The sequence below is a fragment of the Dasypus novemcinctus genome, chromosome 13 (assembly GCF_030445035.2).
Source record: "Dasypus novemcinctus isolate mDasNov1 chromosome 13, mDasNov1.1.hap2, whole genome shotgun sequence".
Taxonomy (NCBI): Eukaryota; Metazoa; Chordata; class Mammalia; order Cingulata; family Dasypodidae; genus Dasypus; species Dasypus novemcinctus.
Window position 1 is genome coordinate 82,907,251 of NC_080685.1, and position 13,269 is coordinate 82,920,519.

Consider the following 13,269-nt stretch of genomic DNA (forward strand, 5'->3'; position numbering starts at 1 on the left):
TGTTTTAACACAAATATTATTTCGTCATTGTTTCCTGTTCTCAAAGATGTATAGAAAACATCCAGTGATTTTTTTTTTCTTCTAACAGTATCAGAGTTGTCATCAAAATCCACTGTGAAACTCTTTCATTTAGTCTATTTTAGTGCAGTCACCTGGGAACTTGTTGCCAGTTTTCAGTCATTTGCAACAAACAAATATAAATTTCAGAGCCTCCATCTTTCTATATCTATACCCCTGATATTTTTCCCCCAAACCAGTCAACCACCCCAAATTGGCAGTTGGGTGGCATTTTTGTGCCAGTATCTTTCTTTAATGCTTTTAGATGACTTAAGCATACTTAAGGATATTTATTTAGAATATACTATTTTATTAAGAATATGGGCTGTTAGAATAAAGTACAAGTTTGCTATATAAAATTAAATAGAATTCATCAGATATAGAGAGAGAATGAGCTTGTGTCTTTAGAGAATTATGTTCTCCAAGGACCCTTTTAACTGAGTTTATTTATCATTCTGTGACTCATTCTGGTCCCCTATCAACTTTTGTCCCTTGTAAATTCACAGATATTTGTAATCAAGTAATTCTTATCAGAATTATAGATGTAGACATTTTAATAATATTCCTAGAAATTTTTTTAAAATTTTCACTGTTTACTAGGAGAGTGACCTAAGAAGAGAAGCTGATAATTTTTATTTTGTTTTATTCCACAAATGAATTCATAAAATCTTGTGAGAATCTTGGATTTCTAAGGCAATAGGAGAATTTTGCTATGTTTCCATTAGCTGAATAGTAAAGAGGTGGTCATAGATTGTTACTATGGTTCTTTGATGTCTTCATTGTTATTTTCTTTGATGTATAACTCATAAAATATTTTTATAATTTCAAAATATTTTAATACAATAAAGTAGTAACAAACTTCAACATTTAAGTTTGCAAACCACTGTATTCTACCTCAGCTGATTAGGAACCACCAAACTGCAAACACAGAAGTGGTTCCAGGCTGCTAGGCTGTTATTATCTCTGGGGAGTTTGGCAGCAGTGAAACATGTAGCAATTGTACACAATGATGCTCTGGGCATTCTTGTGTACATGTGTGAGCTTTTTTGGACTATGTATCCAGGGGGCAATTGCTGGCTTATGGGGACATTGCCTTATAAATATTCCCAATGGCAATATATGAAAGTTCCATTTGCTCCCCTTCTTGGTTTTATTTTGCTAGAGTTTAAAATTTTGATGGTTTTGAAATAGTACCCTATTAGTCAAATTTGAATATCCCTGATTTGTACTGAGATTGAGTATTTTTTTCAACTGTGCCTCTGTAAATTACCAATTCATGTCCTTTGCCCTTTTTTTTTCTTCCCCATTTGGATTATCTGTCTTTTGCTTATTGAGATCTTCACAAATCCTAAATACTAATTCTGAGTTGGTTGTACACATTACAGGTTTTTTTTTTTTTCCTAGTGTGACTTCTTTTTGGACTTTTAAAATTGCCTCTCTTGATGAACAGACATTTCTAATTTTCATGTAATTGAATTTGTCAGTCTTTTCTTTTTACGGTTTGTACCTTTTGTTTGAAGTATATTTCTGTCTACTCTGAGATCATGAAGATACTCATCTATCTCAAAAATTTTTAAAGTTTTACTTTTCACATTTAGATTTGTAATCTACTGTATATAGTATGAATTAGTGATCTGTTATTTAATTTATTTAAAATAATTGATGACCAGTTGTTCTGGTACTGTCCATTGAGTAGTCTATAATTAATCTACTTATCTGTATTGCCTGTTCTATCATATATAAAGTTTTCCTGCATGTTTCTGGACTTTGTAATTCTATTCTGTTGGTCTCTTTGTCCTTTACTGTTGCACTTATAATAAGACTTGGTATCTGTTTGGAAAAGACCCTTTTTCTTGGTGGTGTTTTTCAAAAATTTCTTGGCAATTTTTGGCCCTTTTTTCATATTTTAGAATGACTTTTCAAGAACATGTGCACATGTGCACACACATATTTTTCCAGGAAATTATCCATGTCATCTAAATTTTCAGATTTACTGGCATAAATAATTTTTATATTCTTTTTCCCTGCCCAAACCCCCTTAGTTCTTTTGGATCTGTAGCTATGCCTTCTTTTATTCTTAATACTGTTTATTATCAGTCTTTTCATAGATTTGTTTTTATTATTATTTTTAAATAAGGCGTTTTGTTTTTTGGAGTCTTACGCTGTTTTTTCTTTCTTTTATTTCTTCTGTCTTTAATTTATTGGTATAACTTGGAAATTTATTGGATGTGAGGGAGAGAGGGTTGGAAGAAAGATTAAGGTTTTTGCAGTAGGGAGCAGGTGTTTGGTGGTATTTACCAGCTGAATTGAAAAATAAGTGGAGTCAATTTGCAGAGAAGATGTTTAGTTTGGTTTTGGATGTTGAATTTGATATGTCTAAAGGAAATCAGATGGAGATTTTCAGGAGAGGGCCATACCTGAGAAGATTGTTTTGGTATTTGATATTGATATAGTCCATGGAAAGAAGTGGGAAGAAGGGGGAAGGCAAAAGAAGTAGAAAGCCTTCCTGGCCCCGACAACACTTCACCATCCCCCTTTCCATTTAATTTTAAAGCCTCTGTGCTTCCACAGCACTTTTACATGTATTTGCAATAATTGACATCTATATCTTTCACTAGACTAACAAGACATGGCAGCTTCCCCTTACCCTGCAGACCAGTGTTCCTAAAGTAGTGCTTGGTACTTATGAAGCATTTGGTGAGTGTTTGTGGAATCAACACTCTTGGCTCTCCACAGGTATACTTTTTTGTCATATGTATAATATTGATGGAATGTAATATGGGTGCTCATTCCAGAGAATTCTAGAATAATATACCACCAAAAATATTCCTCCTATTGTCTTGAACTGATTTTTTTTTAATGTGGAGAGGGTAAAGAATGACTTTTTAAAAATCAAATTTTAATTTTATTTTGAAATTTGACCTGAAGATGAGCTCAGCATTTTTCACATGAGGTAGACATTTACTCATAGACTGCATTTAGGGAAGTAATTTACTTTATCTGAGCTATTTTATTTAATGAAAGCATATCTATCTTCTGTTACTCTGGTTTCTAGAAGACATTTATTTGCTGGGATTGAGGTCTTGATGTAAAGATTAAAATAAAGTTAATAATTTTCCAGGTAAAAAGGATTCAGAGCATTATCTACCCCTATGTTTGAGGAAAATGGAAAAGTTTAATGTTACTAATTCTAGGGCTTAATGCTTTTGAACATCTCAAAGAACATCATGGTTCACAGAATAATAGATAAAAAGCTATATTTAAATGTCAGGGAAGGGTCACTGAAAGCTTATTCAGCAAAACAACCAAGTCAAAAGGAAAGGAGAATAGAATTCTTGTGTGACTTTTCTTGATTTTATTACAAAATTATAGCTATCTGGCATTAGACTAAGCATTTATATACAGAAAATGCATGTATTTACAGTTTGGAGTAATCTTTCACAGAAAAGTTATTCAACTTTATAATTTGAAGAGAGATGATCTAGTTCTAACTCATGTTCCCTACTGACTAATTGTATGAATATCAGTTTAAGAATGTATTTATCTTAAGTAACAACAGTGGCGTAAACAAAAAGGATTTTTTTTTTCTCATACAATGAGAAATCTAGAAGTAGGTAGGGGCTGACTTTGTGCAGTGCTCAGTGATATCAGGGCTAATATCTCTGATTTTTTGGCTTTTTTTCTCATGAAAAAACATGGTTGTTCCAGCTTGAGGCGTCATACCCACATTGTAGGCAGGAAGAAAAGAAGAAAGAATAGAAGCACCTTTTTTCAGGACAGCAGGCTTTTGACTATTTTGGCTGAAACAAGCTTATAAAGGGAGAATGGAGGCGTGAGCCTTTAGCTTTTTGGTGTCTGTAGTAGAGGCAGGGAAGGGAGAAAATGTTGGGAATGGGCATGGGATGGTGTTAGTCTGCTGACTAACTGGCTGAGCTCAGTAAGCCTCCCTTTCACCGTGGGGGCAGTAATAGAACCACTAGCTTGTGGAGGGCTGGTCTTTGTGTGCAGTACTGAATTCCTGGCATCTAGAACAATGTCTGACAGATATAAATGTTCTGTGAATTAATACAAAAAGTTTATTAGAGAATTACTTGAGTAATGCATATAAAGCACTGAGCCCCCAGGCCTTGGCACATAGTAAGTAATCTATAAATGGTGTCTATTTTCTTTTAAATCTATCTAGTAGTTAAGCATATTGATTGTTACTTGATGTATAATTATTGAAGTGACTTTGTTTTCTTGAAAGTGAACCTCTCTAATAAAGAATAGTTTTTACTTAGTGTGGTATCCTTACTATGTGAGTATGATAATAAGACAGGGATAGATACATATGAATGCTAATATGACAGGGTATTGATACTATAAATATAGGTAGAGGTTTCTTAAAGCACTTTAAAAAAATGTAAATTAGATGCAATTGCTTTTTTTAAATAAAGTTTTTATTGAAGTGCATCATACAAAAACAGTACATTATATTTAAGTGTACAGCTCCATTTTTAGAGTGCGCATACCAATGTAACCACAACCCAGATGAAGATGTAGAACATTACCCACACTGCAGAAGCCTTTCTTGTGTCCCCTCCTGGTTATGATTACCTTCCCTTTATCGTAGTTATTGGTCTAGAGGCCATGAAGGTAGATAGGGGTAGAGCCTAGTGGGGCTCTTGCAAGGCGGACGCTTCTCCATTGTCTACAGGCAAAGGAGTCTGGCCTTTAACAGGGAGGAGCAGATCAGTTCTGTGGGCCCAGAGGTTGGAGGTGATGGTGGGTTTCAAGATTTTCAAGGTCAGTATCCTGACCTTGGCATAGCAGTCTTATCATGGCTGAGTATTCAAGGTTTAGTATTCAGTACTCTCTGGAACTCTGATACCATGATAATTAAGTCCTCATCCTGATTCTTGGCTCTTTCTGCTCTGACTGCAGAAGATGAGAATTTCCTTGGTGTGATCCAAAGAGGCCTTCTTTATTTTTTCATGCATCATCTCAAATTGGTGATTAATCATCCTTAATTTTTCATTTCCCTCCTCCAATTCATTGATGACCCCCAGTAACAGTTCTCTTATTCCGTATTCCTTATAACCACTAGTTTCCATCGAACTTCTCAGGTACCTGAATTATTTTACCTGCCAAGCTTTCTGCTGGCATCCCATCTCACTTCGTGGCTAATGAAAGTTTTAACAATTGTATCACTACTGCATGTGAGATGCTATCCGTGCTTCACCTACCCGCAGTGATGGGGTTCTCATTGCCATCCGGTGATCCAGCTGCAGAATCCCATCTTAGCATCTGCTTTCTTGAACCACTGCTGGTACCAACTGGATTCTCCAGGAATTGGCTGGATTCTCCAGGAAATAGACTCTGAGATGAGATGGTGCATGGAGTTTATTGTTCAGTACTTTTGGAAACAACACTTGAGAGAGAATTTGGACTGTGCTGAAGGAGAAACTGAACTGTACTCTAGTTGCAACAAATACTTTAGCCAATCCCATGGCAAATTCTGAAGTTAGAATAGCCCTTCTTGATTAAACCAGATTGATGCAAGGAATCTGAACCTTTGTGCCCCCACATTAGCCAGTCATTGGATGCAGCTGCCTAAAGCGGCACTCAGGTGTGTGCCATCAGCAGTCATCAATCCCTGCAGCTTGGGAAATGAGTGCCTCAGTACTGAGGGGAATCGACAGTGCACCACAGCATCCACTGAAGACACTTAGAAATTGATTTTCAGACTTTCCTTCTTTTCCAAAGCATGCACTTAATGTTATTAATCAGTTATTCATATGGTTTAACACCTCTCTCTATATACTGTTTTTTTTTTTTGTTTGTCTGTTACTGCTGAAAGATGTTTTAAAAGTTCCAGCTCTTAATTGTGGAATTTTTTCTCCTTTTAGTTCTATCTTTTGCTTTATATATCCAGGCAAAATTATTCAGACACAGGACTGCTGAATTTTGTCAAAGTTATTTCTATGAAATATTCTCCTTTAGCTTTTTAAAATTTTTATTTATTATTATTTTTTAGGAAGTACTGGTTATTGAATCCAGGACTTTGTATATGCAAAGCAGGCACTTAACCACTGAACTACACCTGGTACCCTCTTCTTTACCTTTAATAATACTTTTTGTCTTAAAATCTGCTTTGTTTAATATAAATATTGTATTTATTTTGGCAAGTGTTCGCATAGGGTATCTTTCCATCCTTTTTAAAAAATCTTTTTGTGTCTTTAGGTACAAGATATGTCTTGCAAGCAGTATAGAAATTCGTAAAAAAAATCTGATATGGTAATTTTTGTCTTATAAATAGAGGTTTTAGTTCACTTATATTTAATGTAAATACTGATATATTTGGCTTTCTCTATCATCTCACTTTTTTCTATTGTTCCAACTTTCTTTGTTCCTATTTTTGTCTCCTTTCTTGCCTGCCTTTTTTAAACAACCCATTTTTTAAATCGTTATTAGTCCATCCCTACTCTGTTACCTTACAAATTATATATTATTTCACTGTTCTATTTGTGAACAACTTAAGAGTTTTAGTATCTGATTGACCTATGGGACTAATTCTTTCCCCCTACTCTCCCTTTTTTAGATCACTTCTGATTTCTAAGCCAGCTTGATAATTTTTTTAAGACTTTATTTCAACTTCAAAAAATAAAATGATAGGCAAAAGGCAGCTCAACAAACCACAGAAGCAGCACCTTAAAAATCCTGCCCGGGCACATTTACTTTATACAATCCCCAAAATAAACAACTATTTCTTATTGTTCTAAAAGATGAAAAATGAGCATGGATTGGTCAAATGACATGCTCAAGGTCTTCTTGTTAATGAAAAAAAAAAAGAAGAAAAAATGTTTGATCATATTCACAGCTCATAAAACTAAATCTGATACTTATTTTCCTTACCTTTATCCTTGGTCAAGTACCTTCTTTTCCTTTGCTACAGAAATATTGCTATATAGCTCTTAAGTATAGTCTACAAGTTATATTAGTTGTCTTTTTCTCATATGTCACCATAATCTTAACACCTTGTAATAGAGGAATATTCTTATATTTGTATTATTAACCTCAGTCCTCATCTACCAAAATCACTATATTATACAGTCCCTGGATTATCCTCTAGCTGTCTTTCAAATAACAGTAACCTCCCTAGACTCACCCTATTAGCCACAATCACATCTATAAATCAGCAGTTAGTTATATACTCATTATAATGTTACCATTGCCTCTATCCATTTCCACACATTTACAATCAGCCTTATTAAACGTTCTACATACATTCAGCATCATCTCCTTCTCAGCCCACCTTGTCTCCCACTAACCTGTATTCTGTAGTTTAACTCCATAAGTTTATACATTGTATTTAATTCATATCAGTGAGCCCATACAATAATTGTCCTTTTGTGTCTGGCTTATTTCATTCTACATAATATCTTCATGGTTCATCCATGTTGTCATATGCACCTCAAGTTCATTTCTTTGTAAGAAGTTGAATAGTATTTCGTCATATGTATATATTACATTTTGTTTATCCAGTCTCAGTTGTCAGGCACTTAGATTGTTTCCATCTTTTAGTAATTGTGGGTAATGCTGCTGTGAACATTAGAGTGCAAATAACAGAGGCTGCACCATTTTACATTCCCACAACAGTGAAGGAGTGTTCCTGTTTCTCTGTATCCTCTCCAGCACTAGTTTTTGTTTTTTGAAAAATCATGGCCATTCTGTAAGGCATGAAGTGATATCCCATTGTAGTATTTTGATCTGCATTTCCCTAATAACTAGTAAAATTGAGCATCTTTTCATGTGCTTTTTTTGGGCATTTATATTTCTTCTTTGGAAAAATGTCCATTCAAGTCTTTGGCCCATTTTTAAATTGGATTGCTTGTCTTTTATCATTGAGCTGTATGATCTCTTATATAACATGGAAATCAAATCCTTATTGGATATGTGGCTTCTGAAAATTTTCTCCTATTGAGTAGACTGTCTTTTCATCTTCTTAACAGAGTCATTTGATGTATGAAAGTGTTTAATTTTGAGGAGATCCCATTTATCTGGTATGTTTTTATTGCATACCAGATATTGTGAATGAAAACATCTAGATGCTCCAAATGATGTCACCATTTCTAGAGGGGATTTAGTTGTTTTTTTTTTTTTCTGGTGGACCTTTCACCTTGGTCAAATGGAGGCCAGTCTATACTTGTTTGCTCTAACTCCTCGATGTAGATCTTCACAGGAACTGAGTGAACATCTAGAGTGTTGATCCAGACCTCTGCTCTGTAAGTTCTTTTACTCTAGTTTTGTTTCCCCAGCACTGTGAGGCTGCCAGAATCTCTGCTTTGCTTTTTTATCCTCTTAGGAGCTGCTTTCTTTTGGTTTCTTGGATTACTTGAAACATTGGACCTAATGGGTGCCTTCTTTCCATTGTGTACTTAGTTTTGCGTGTTGGGTTGTTGAGAGCCATAGAATTTTAGATATGTTATGCATGGGGTATGTTTTTATTTTAGATCTTTTCTTTAACTTGTACACCTTTTAGTGGGAGAGGGGTGTGTTTTGTGTGTGGTGGTGAGGAGGGGATAGCAAAAGCATAATGAGTCCCATCAGAATTTATTCTGTACGGCAGATATAAATTTATAAAGTAGTTAGGATAGCTACAAAATATTTCAGGCTTATTTGAGTGTAATTTGAATAGGCCTGTATTCTCTCCCATCTTATCTACTCATTTTATTAATTCCATTAAAAAAAAAAACAGGACTATATAATGGAAATGTTTAACCTTCCTGGCTAGTAGAGAAGGATTCAGATAAAGAGGGCCAACACAGTATTTCTCAGGTCCCAAATTTGCTGGGCCAAATGTGACAGATTACTTCAGTACAAGTGTGGGCAAACTATGACCCATGGGCCAAACATGGGCTTCTGCCTGCTTTAGTGAATAAAATTTTATTGGAATACAGCCATGCCTGTTCATTTATATCTTGTTTATAATTATATATATTTATATATATATTTGCAGTTACAGAACTGATTAGTTGTAACAGAGATCATATGCCCTGTGAAGCCAATAATGTTTACTATCTGGCTATTCACAGAAAAAGTTCACCAATCTCTGCCTTAGGCCATCAAACTAAGCAATTCAATTTCTTTTCTTAATAGAATCTATCATTAATAATATTCTAAGGAATTGACTTTAACTTAAAAATATATATCTTCTCTCTGTCGTCTTTTCCTATCCTTACTTGAGTACAGGTGACATTGAAAGAGACTTGAGTTTTCTATACCAGAGATACGTTAAGTGCTGAGGAAGCAGTACAGGGTGGGAGGTGTGTCTTCTAACACAGTGACCATAAACAAAACATACCTGAAGGTCACATTCAAGCTTTATTTCAGAATGTGGTATACATTGATATTGTTTGAGATACTATGTTCAAAGCCATCATGAATGGGCAGCCCTTTCTTCACCAAAAGCTTTTGGTAAAGCATGGCAATCACAGAGCACACTGTAGTTTGGATTTAGAACTAGGCTAAAGTTTCATGTCTGAGGACAGATTTTTACAATCATTCATCTCAGGACATCTAGTCTGCTGACTCTTTTTGGCTGTACTGAAAAAGTCAGAGGTACTTCAGCCACATCTATTTCCAAGCCAGAAATAACTCAGACGTGGCCTCAGCAGCATTAGAGTTCCACATCAGTTATACTGGTTGAGGATTTAAATGTTCACAGACATCAGTCATCATATTAAAGTTTTAGTGTTGTCTTAGATGCTGTAGGAATATGGAAAAAGATGTGACCCAGTCTTTGTTCACAAGCAGGGCTGCTTTGTTGTGCTCTCTCATCACTTTGGCAATCTTTCTCAGCCACTGAGTAACTTGTCCAAAATCCACAGTGTTATTTTTCGGTTAGAAGCATACGATAGCAACTTCTCTGTAAGGCTGTGGGTACAGACTCAGAGGAGGGCCGTATTCATTTTCCGTGGTCTTCCTTCCTGTTGTACTGCATAGTTTTACCAGAAGTCATCTCTGTGGCTGAGCTTGTGCTGCTGCTACCTGAATCTCTCCCATATTCAAAATGATTTCAGGTTTGGGATGGAAAAGTTCAGGAAAAAAGAAAAACAAAAAGGTGTTTGGGAAAAAGTCTCCCTGACTCTTGTCCTTTTAGGTAAGAATTGACAAAGTTGAATTGCAGATGCTTTTATAATAAAATAAAATTTTTAATATGAAGTTTGAATGGCTTCGCACATAGCATATATCCACTCCTCTCATTGCCAGTATTTCTAAAGTCTCTTAATCTTTGTGATGGGAATGCATTTACATAAAATTGCAGGTGGCTAAAATAGATGATGTCTGACATCTCTTTAGATTTCTAAAATGCTGTGATTATCAGATTGTTACAGTTCATGTTCACTTGGCCTCCACACATCTCAAGCCAGGTACTTGAAACCATCTTTCTGAGCATCAGTTACATGTGAAGATCCATTTTTAAAAAATGTTTTGTATACTGGAGAGGAGAATGCAGACTCCTCATCTTTGAATAGAAAAAAGTAGACTTGCTTCTGGTAACACCCCAAGTTTTCAGGAATAGGCTTTTTATCCTCATTGCTTATAGGTGTTTTTATCTGGAAAAGTTTCAGAAGCAGTACATTAGGATAAACACTCACTCTGTTACTTTAATGTCCAGGAGAAGCAAGAATTTCTATCTGTGGGAGCACTGCTGTCTCTACCGAAGAAAGGAAGGTAATTCCATTGCTGACTCAGTCAGTCTTTCGCATTTTGGAGGGTGAAACGCTTGTTCATAAAGTGGGGGTTATGAGGTGTAACTAATAACTGGTTATGAAAACACTTTCTAATCAGTAAAACTTTTAAAAAAGAGTAGTAGGGTTAGAAGTAATAGAAATAAGAGAAGACTGGAACCTATCAAAGCAGGGGTTCCTAATTAATATTGAGAGCTCAAAAAGAGAGGCATTAGTATGATCTGTGGACTAGATGTGGCAAAGATTGAATCCATTAGGTTAACCTTGGTTTCTTCCCTGTCTCACTCCATTCCCCTCCCCTCTCTCCCTTCCTGCCTGCCTTCCTTCCTTTTTTGTAACTTGTTTTTTTCATAGATCCTTTTCAGGAAAGTAGTAGTCTTATATATATATATATATATATATATATGAGATTGAACCCAGGGCCTCGCACATGTGAAGCAATGAGCTACACCTGCTCCCCAGGCTTTATATTTTGATGATATTTTGGAGAACTCTGAAGATGAGAGTATGTCATAGTATTTGATTTTCACTTTGCTGTAATGTTATTTGGCATGTTATTTCCTAAAATGGCAATATTAAAGATGCTTGATTTTTTCCAACAGTTTAGATCTATATATTTACTTAAATAAAATCAAACTCAGAATCTTTGAAATATTGCAATTTTGGGAGTAAAACAGATTGTATATATGAATTTAAAACTAATGGGTGATTTTAGATCTGTGTTAAAAAAAGAAGGGGTGAGACACTCAGAGACTTCTTTTGTGCCTGAGAGAGATGTTTGTGTCTCCTCCCAATTTTCTTCCACCTCCCATTTTTCCAGCCTCTTCTAATTTTTTTTTGTTTGAATTAGTAACATAATAATAACAATATTAACAACAACAAAAATCTACCAGGCGTAGTTCATGGCTTCTTTGACTTCCCACTTCTTTCTCCTCTCCTCCCTCTTACTCATAAGTTAAAGTCCTTAAATAAAAACCCTATAGCTCAGTGCTGATGTGCACAAGGAGTGCCGTGCCATGCAGGGGTGTCCCCCATGTAGCGGAGCCCCACACTCAAGGAGTGTGCCCTGTAAGGAGAGCCACCCAGCACCAAGAAAGCAGCGCAGCCTGCCCAGGAATGGCACCGCACACATGGAGAGCTGACGTAGCAAGATGATGAAACAAAAAGAGACACAGGTTTGGGGTGCCACTGACAAGAATACAAGCGGACACAGAAGAACACACAGTGAATGGACACAGAGAGCAGACAACTGGGGGGGGGGCGGAGAGAAATTACAAAAAAAAAAACCCTATTGCTCATTTTTATTTGGGTCCGATTTAGACACAGAAAGGAGCTGAGCAAGAGCTGCTTTTTTTCATGTTCACTGCCTGAGTCTAAAACAACTTTGTTAGTGGGGCCAAATACAAAATGGCCCTTTTGGTAGGTTGGTGCCAAAGTGCTTGTCACTTTCAACTGCAGTGTATACCAGGATGTGAAAAGCTTAATTGAAAATAGACTGAATCCATTATATTTTAAATCAAAATCCTGTGTGGTTAGTTGTGTATCATAAGCACCTGTGTACCTTTTTATTGATTTATTAACAGAGAAAGGTAGGTCTCACTCTAGATCTACCTGGTTATATTCAGGTGGTGGAGTGGTGGGAGTGTTAACCCAAGCAGCTATAGTTTAAAAAAAAAAATGCTTCACAGGTGATCTTGATAACTAACTTGGGTTATAAACCATTGATTATATGAGTATGCACTCAGGATTACTTTTGGTCAAAATGATATCTTATTAGATAACTCTTATTTAGGTTTAAATAACTATTTGCTATGGGAGAAATAGATTTATGTGTAATTAAGAAGTAAAGCAAAATATTTACTCATGACATACAGCATAACTTCTTTTTTAAAATTTGTTCTTTCTTATACATCCTTAGTTTCAGTCTTGGACTTGAATTAATCCTTTTGCTTTAATAGTGGTATATGGAATCTGTTTCTTTTTAGGTTTACTGAACTAGAGGAAGAGTAAGAGCAAGTGAAAATATAAGTAAAAAGGCAGCTTGCTTTAGTTTTTTTTTTCCTTCTCCTTAGGGATATTTTAAAAAATATGCTTTTTTTTTTACATGAGGAATATGAAACACTGAACTTTCTAGGAGGAGGAAAGTACCACTTCTCTTCCATGTTATGTTTTAATGAATTTAGAGGAAAAGAAGTGGGAAGGAAGAGAGTGAAATTTTGAGAACTTAGTAAGAGCCACCTAGTATTATCTTATTTCACAAACATAGGATTTGGAATTGCTAATTTAAAAAAAAAAATCACCTTGTATACTTATTGTATTTTATCTAGTTTTTGGCATTTTTGAGTTCTATTCTTATGACCTTCTGGCTTTTGTAGCTTAAACTAAATTAAAAAATACTGTAGTCTCGGAATTAAGTCATTTAAATAATAAGGAATCCAAATATTAGACAATAGAGAGTTTATATTAAGTAAATTCATTG

General features: G+C 35.3%; 1 protein-coding gene across 5 annotated transcripts in view; it reads left to right on the forward strand.

The window, feature by feature from the left end:
* NEK7 (NIMA related kinase 7) overlaps window positions 1–13,269 on the forward strand; it is a 160,717-nt gene that overhangs the window by 42,036 nt on the left and 105,412 nt on the right. Inside the window, exon 2 of one of the 5 annotated variants that reach the window (XM_058274922.1) lies at window positions 10,718–10,773. The exons of the other annotated variants lie outside the window; for them this stretch is intronic. The gene's annotated coding sequence lies outside the window, so the exon portion shown is untranslated. The remainder of the gene's footprint in view (window positions 1–10,717; window positions 10,774–13,269) is intronic. 5 annotated transcript variants of the gene reach the window in all.